The following is an 8,053-nucleotide window of genomic DNA, read 5'->3' on the forward strand; positions in this document are numbered from 1 at the left end:
CTCAGTTTCTGAATCTTCCCTGGGTGAAGGGTTGCTTAAAATCTGCCAGGCTCAGCTCCCAGAGGATCTATGACAGGGCCAGTGTGAAGAGAATGTAAAAAAGGAGCCTGACCTTCTGCCCCAGCCTGTCCCAAACACTGACTCTGATTTGTACTCAGGCCTTTTAATTTCAACCCTGACAACATACCAAAGGTCAATCCTGACCCTGGTTAAAAAGCAACAAAACCATTACACAATCTTCAACACCCTCACTTCAACACACGTAGTCAACTCAAATCCCCACTCTCACAAAGGTCTGAGCCCAGGAAGAACTGGCTGACTCACAGACTTTTGAGATGTGGTGGGATGAATCACTCACTCTTGCGTCAAGCACATAGCTGTGGAGTACCCTCTTGCCAAGCATGCAGTCTTAAAGCAATTTCCCAGATCCATCGAGGAGAGGGAGAAAATCTGTGTTCTCCTCCTTCCCTCCTCACTGCTTCTTTGCCTTCTTCACCTGGTATCTTAGGCTGATTTGTGTTGCTGTAACAGAGATGGGTTAATTTCTAAACAATTGTTCATTTGATTCATGGTTCTGGAGGCTGGGAAGTCCAAAAGAATGGCATCAGCCTCTGATGAGGGCCTTCGTGCTATGTCATCCCACAGCAGAAGGTGGAAGGGTAAGAGAAAGTAAACGTGAGCAAGGGCAAGAGGGGGTTGAACTCACTTTTATCAAGAACCCGCTTCCTGATAATTGCAGTAATCCAGTCACCTAATCACCTCTTGATACTGTCATAATGGCAATTATAGTTCGACATGAGTTTTGGAACAGACATTCAAACTATAGCACCTGGCAAGCTCTTACTCACCTTTCAAAATTCTGCTTTGTGAGTGACACCTCCCCAAAAAGCCTGCCCTGACACCTCCAGGCTGTGTAAGATAGGCAGTCCTCTCTCCAGCCCACCCAATAACCCAATACACAGAGTAACACAATCACACATGTCTGCCTCACCTCACCAGACTAGGTACCCCCTGAAGGCTAGAAGAACACCTTAATGTCCCCACGACCCAACACAGTAAATAACTGGTGTTAAATATTGGAGACTGTTAGTTGTCTATTGCTATCTAACAAATTACCCCAAAACTTAGAGACTTAAAACAACACACATTTATTATCTTGGTTTCTGTGGGTCAGGAATGGGGGTGTAGCTTAGCAGGTCTCTGGCTCAGATCTCTCAGAGGCTACAGTCAACTCTTCTCCAGGTCCTTCTGGGGTGAATCTGCTTCCAAGCTCGTTCTTGTGGTTGTTTGCGTAATTCAATTCTTTTCGGACTGTGGGACTGAGGGCTTGTTTCTTGATGGTTGATTGTTGCTACTTGGGCCTCTCCAAAGACCATCTCACTATGTGGCAGCTGGCTTTAATCAGAGCAAGCGAGTGAGAGCAAGAGATGGTGAGAAAGACAAGCCAGGATCTTTGGGGACCTAACTGCAGAAGTGACATGTGGAGGCCAGAGCAACTCCATCTTGGATGCTAATCCACCATGTTGACTTCTTATTAACCCCCATTCCGGGAATGCCTCTAAGATTTCTACTTTATCTACTGTTACCAGAAATCTTACCCATAGGCAGATTCATATCACATTCTTGCCTTTCTCTGAGGTCTCAACTTTAATTGTCTTACACATTCCTGCCCTGTGGTATATAAGCCCTGGGTCTGGGGGTTTATAGCGTGGGGATCCACCATCATGTCTTGCCGCAGCCTGAGACGCAGACTTGGCTTCTGTTCCTGAATCTATATTAAATGTTTCTTTTTGGCTGGGTGTGGTGGCTCACACCTGTAATCTCAGCACTTTGGGAGGCCAAGGCAGGCGGATCATTTGAGGTCAGGAGTTTGAGACCAGCCTGGCCAACATGGCGAAATCCGGTCTCTACTAAAAATACAAAAATCAGCCGGGCATGGTGGCGGGCACCTGTAACCCCAAGTACTCGGGAGGCTGAGGCAGGAGAATTGCTTGAACCCGGGAGGCAGAGGTTGCAGTGAGCCTAGATGGTGCCATTGCACTCCAGTCTGGGCGACGGAGTGAGACTCCGTCTCAAAAAGAAACAACAAAAAAAAGAAATGTTTTTTCTAAGAAACTGAATTTGTCAGCCGCTTTCTTTGGCCTCAGCTTCCTTGAGTTTTAGGGATACGTGTACATAGACTTGCCCACCACAGAACATGACAACCCATCACTTGCTTTATTCTGTTCCTTAGAGGCGAGTCACCAGGTCCAGCCTACCCTCAAGGGGTGGAGATTACACAAGGGTGTGAACACCAGGAGGCTAGGATCACTGGGGACTGTCTTGGAGATGGCCTACCACAGACACCGAGGATTCCAGGCCTCCTCCATTGCCTGAGTTTAAAGCCTTGCCCTTTCATGTACTGGCTCTGTGTCTTGGGTGAGTGGCTTAACCTCATGTGTCTATAATTTCTCAGCTATAACACAGGGATAATGCTTTATTTCATCAAATCTAAGAGGACATCTACGGAAAGGTGGCAGTATTTTATATACCGTTAAGAAAGAATATCTGGGCTGGGCACGGTGGCTCACGTCTATAATCCCAGCACTTTGGGAGGCCAAGGCAGGAGGATTGCTTGAACCCAGGAGTTTAAGACCAGCCTGCACAACATGACACCCTGCCTGTATAAAAAAATAGAAAAAAAATAGCTGGGCCTGGTGGCATGTGCTTGCAGTCCCAGCCAATTGGGAGGCTGAGGTGGGAGGATTGCTTGAGCCCAGCAGGTTGAGGCTGGAGCTGTGATTGAAGCCACTGCACTCCAGCCTGGGCAACAGAGTGAGGCCCCGTCTCAGAAAAGAAAAAAAAAAAAAGAAAGAAAGGAAAGAAGGAAGGAAGAGAGTACCTATTACCCACTCATTGGAAGGTGCAGCCCCGTTTTAGAGAGGTTAAAATGTGGAGGAAAAGAAGTGTGCCTTGAAATTAACAAAACACAGTAGTATCTATTTCCTAAAGTGAAGTAGGAAAGAGGTATTTCCTGTATCTATTCATGTACATGGCTGATGTCATTTAAAGTTCTGGTCAGGCTTAGACATACTGGAAGGCTGCAAGCTGGGGCAGGCTACCATGTTCCTTAGGAGTGAGCCAATGAAAGTGATCTATATCTACCTGCTGTGGGCAAGACCTTGTTTTGGTGAACAGAAGAGAATGAGAGACCACATCTGGCTTGAGGGAGGGGAGGATCTAGGCAGGCCTCTCGGAGGAGGTGATGTTGGAGCCCAGTCCCGAGAGCCCACTCGCCAGAACCTTGAGAATCAGACATTGGAAGTCTGACTGACCTTGGAGGGCAGCAGGGGTGGGGCGTGCCCTCTACCCTGGAGACTGATCTTTGTGAGTGCACTTCACCCTTGCATCCCTCTGGAACTTATCCTCATTTCCTCTTCTTTCCGTTGAAATGACAGAAGCATAGTCAGTGATGGGCCTGGAATCCAGCCCAGTTGAGTCAGCCCAGCACATAGAGTCTTCAGCAAATGTGTGTTCTACCCTCCATGGGTGGGGCCTGAGTCTTCATGTACCCTCTAGGAGGATCAGACAAAATTATAAACCTAGCAGTTAGTACTACTAGACTTTCTCCTTGAAAATATGATGTCCAGGCTGGGCGTGGTCGTTCATGTCTGTAATCCCAGCACTTTGGGAGGCCGAGGCAGGCAGAGCACTTGAGGCCAGGAGTTCAAGACCAGCCTGGCCAACATGGCGAAACCCTGTCTCTAAAAAAAATACAAAAATCAGCCATGCGGCTGGACGTGGTGGCTTATGCCTGTAAATCCCAGTATTTTGGGAGTGTGAGGTGGGTGGATCACCTGAGGTCAGGAGTTCAAGACCAGCCTGGCCAACATGGTGAAACCCCATCTCTACTAATAATATAAAAATCAGCGGGTGTGGGGGCACACACCTGTAATCCCAGCTACTCGGGAGGCTGGAGCACAGCAATTGCTTGAACCTGGGAGGCGGAGGTTGCAGTGAGCAGAGATCGTGACACTGTACTCTAGTCTGGGCAACAGACTGAGACTCTGTCTAAAAAAATTTTTTTAAATAAGTAAAAAAGTATAATGCTCACCAGAAGTAAGATGAGTGACTGTGCAGATATACATTTATTTAATTTAAAATTGTTTGTGGGCCAAGTGCAGTGGCTCACGCCTGTAATCCCAGTATTTTGGGAGGTGGGCGGTGTGTGGAGCGAATCATGAGGTCAAGAGTTCGAGACCAGCCTGGCCAAGATGGTGAAACCCCGTCTCTACTAAAAATACAAAAATTAGCTAGGCGTGGTGGCGGGTGCCTGTAACTCCAGCTACTCGGGAGGCTGAGGCAGAGAAGCATTTGAACCCAGGAGGCAGAGGTTACAGTGAGCCGAGATCATGCCACTGCACTCTAGCCTGGGCGACAGAGCAAGACTCTGTTCAAAAAAAAAAAAAAAAAAGTTCTTGGGTTTATCTTCTGTCCCTTATTCCCTCCTCACACCTCTACAAGAGTTGAGTTTAGCACATAGTAAATGTTTAATAGTCAGCGAATAGGAGTGCCCCAGAGACCAAGCAGAGTCCACAGAGTCCAGTGGACGCCACGTTTATGGGGGAGGGAAAAGTTAAAGAGATGATCACCTGGAACAGGTCAGACTGGGGGCATGGACCGAGAGGAGCAAATTCTGAGGAATTTCTGAGGCTCTGACAGTGTCCCTGGGCTGGGAAGGAAGATGAGGTGGTGGGAGGATATTGAGCCATTTCTGCAGCACTATAAAAAATGAGCTACTTTCCCAGACTCGTTTCGGGGGACAGACCTCAAAGCACCTCATTTCAAAGCAGTGTGGTGCTGGGCTAGAAATAATGCCCAGGGTGTTATGGGAGTCCTAGGAGGGCCCCTTACACCATGAGAGTGGCTTTGGAGGGCTTCATGAAGGAGACAATGGCTGGGTTAAGTCTTGAGAGAGAGAGAGAGAGAGAGAGAGATGACAGGAAGAGAGTTTATCAGGCGAATCTATTGAGAAAAGGAAACCCATGCAAGGGAAACAGCCCAAGCACAGGCAGAAGGCACGATGGGGATAGAGGAATGATGATACCTCATACCATTGGGGTGTAGGGAGGACGGCGTACCAGCAAGTTCAGACAGCATGGTGGCCAAGGACAGGGCAGTTAGGAACAAGAAGGCTGGAGACATCCAGATGGATGGGAGCTCCCAGACAAAGCTACATATCCTGGCTGGGCGCAGTGGCTCACGTCTGTAATCCCAGCACTTTGGGAGGCTGAGGCGGGTGGATCACCTGAGGTCAGGGGTTCAAGACCTGCCTGGCCAACATGGTGAAGCCCCGTCCCTACTAAAAATACAAAAATTAGCTGGGCATGGTGGCATACGCCTGTAGTCCCAGCTACTTGGGAGGCTGAGGCAGGAGAATTGCTTGAACCCGGGAGGCGGAGATTGTGGGGAGCCGAGATCGCGCCACTGCACTCCAGCAGCCTGGTAACAGAGTGAGACTCCGTCTCAAAAAAAAAAAAAAAAAAAAAAAAAAAAAATTAGCCGGATGTGATGGCAGGTGCCTGTAATTCCATCTACTCAGGAGGCTGAGGCAGGAGAATCACTTAAACCCAGGAGGCGGAGGTTGCAGTGAGCTGAGATCACACCATTGCACTGCAGCCTGGGTGACAGAGTGAAACCCCGTCTCAAAACAAAAACAAAAACAAAAACAAACAACAAACAAACAAAAAAACAAAAAACAAAGCTACAGATCCCTCGAAACACAGCAGTTACTATGAGACTGGAAATGGCTCACCCCTCTGTGTTTAGAATCCAGAAGCCTGGCTTTAACCTGAGGATCTCATAAGGACAACCCCGATGTCCCCGATCCCCACCCCAGAGATGACAAAAGAAAGATTTCTCCCGCCAGCGTGGACTGAGCAAGCAAAGCATTGGCCAGGAGTGTTTGTGGTGTGGAAACTGCAAGTGTGTGAGGTGGCCTGTGCCCTTGCCTGTGGCCACTCAAGTACCATTTTTGGCTTGGAGGGAGCCTAAATTCCAATGTTTCCCCCCACCGTGTTCCCAGGCTCCTTTAACCCCGTGGCTTCTCACCCCTAGAAACCGCCCTGTCTTTTCAGCCTCCTCCTACTTTGGCCGTTCAGTCTGGACAATTCCACTGGGCTCGTGAACCCATCATGGGATCGCCACAAGACGGTCAGACCTTCCACCGGCCGAGGTGGACCAAGGGCCAGCATCTCCCCTGTGTTCTTAGACTGCAGAAGTCTCTGTCAATTATGAGATCTGCCCTCTTCTGTCTCCGAGCCTCTGAACATGTCCCTAAGAAGCAAAGGGATGGGTTAGCTACTCCCAACGTGCCCCCCAGAGTAACAGCAAAGCCAGCCCTTTTACCTACCCACAGCCCAGCCTCTTAGCTGCAACTTCCTGTTTTTGTTTTGTTTTGTTTTGTCTGAAGACTGGATCTTGCTCTGTTGCCCAGGCTGGAGTGCAGCGCAGTGGCACAATCTCGGTTCATTGAAACCTCCACCTCCCAGGTTCAAGCGATCCTCTCACCTAGCCTCCCCAGTAGTTAGGACTATAGGCACACCCCACCACGCCTGGCTGACTTTTTTTTTTTTTTAATTTTTTTTTTGTGAGACAGAATCTCACTCTGTTACCCAGGCTAGAGTGAAGTGGTGTGATCCCGGCTCACTGCAACCTCTGTCTCCCGAGTTCAATGATTTTCCTGCCTCAGTCTCCCAAGTAGCTGGGATTATAGGCATCCGCCAGCCACCACACCCGGCTAATTTTTTGTATTTTTAGTAGAGATGGGGTTTCGCCATGTTGGCCAGGCTGGTCTCAAGCTCCTAACCTCAAGTGATCCGCCCACCTCAGCCTCCCAAAGTGCTGGGATTACAGGCATGAGCCACCGTGCCTGGCCTTTCTTTTTCAATTTTTAATAGAGATGAGTCCTCACATTCAGGAGATTGAGACCATCGTGCCTAACATGGTGAAACCCCATCTCTACTAAACATACAAGAAAATTAGCCGGGCGTGGTGGCAGTCGCCTGTAGTCTCAGCTACTCGAGAAGCTGAGGCAGGAGAATCGCATGAACCTGGGAGGTGGAGGTTGCAGTGAGCCGAGATCGCGCCACTGCACTGCACTCCAGCCTGGGTGACAGAGCGAGACTCCATCTCAAAAAAAAAAAAATAAATGAGGCCTCACTATATTGCCCAGGCTGGTCTCGAACTCCTGGGCTCAAGTGATCCACCCACCTTGGCCCCCGCAAAGTATGGGATTACAGACATGCACCACCACACCCAGCTCCCACTCCTGTTTCAGAGCCCACTTGCCCAAGTCTCATGCCCCTAAAGCCTGTGGGAGATGCCTCACCATGGCCGCATCCCTTTATCATGGTGCCAGGTCCATACCAGGGCCGATGCCCACAGGCTGGGGCAGAGGAAGAAGAAGAGCCTCCTCACCACTTTTAGCCTCCCAAAGTGCTAGGGGTATAGGCGTGAGCTACTGCACCTGGCCCAAGAATTTTCTTTCTTTTTTTTTTTTTTTTTGAGGCAGAGTCTTCCTCTGTTGCCCAGGCTGGAGAGTGCAGTGGCACTATCTCGGCTCACTGCAAGCTCCGCCTCCCGGGTTCACGCCATTCTCCTGCTTCAGCCTCCTGAGTAGCTGGGACTACAGGCACCCGCCACCGTGCCCGGATAATTTTTTTTGTATTTTTAGTAGAGACGGGGTTTCACCGTGTTAGCCAGGATGGTCTCAATAGCCTGACCTCATGATCCGCCTGCCGAGGCCTCCCAAAGTGCTGGGATTACAGGCGTGAGCCACCACGCCCGGCTTTCTTTTTTTTTTGAGACGGAGTTTCACTCTTGTCATCTAGGCTGGAGTGCAATGGTGGGATCTTGGCTCAATGTAACCTCCGCCTCCTAGGTTCAAGTAATTCTCCTGCCTCAGCCTCCCAAGTAGCTAGGATTACAGGCGTGCGCCACCACGCCCAGCTGATTTTGTATTTTTCAGTAGAGACGGGGTTTCACCATGTTGGCCAGGCTGGTCTCAAACTCC

This window comes from Pongo pygmaeus, chromosome 9 (assembly GCF_028885625.2).
Source record: "Pongo pygmaeus isolate AG05252 chromosome 9, NHGRI_mPonPyg2-v2.0_pri, whole genome shotgun sequence".
NCBI lineage: Eukaryota > Metazoa > Chordata > Mammalia > Primates > Hominidae > Pongo > Pongo pygmaeus.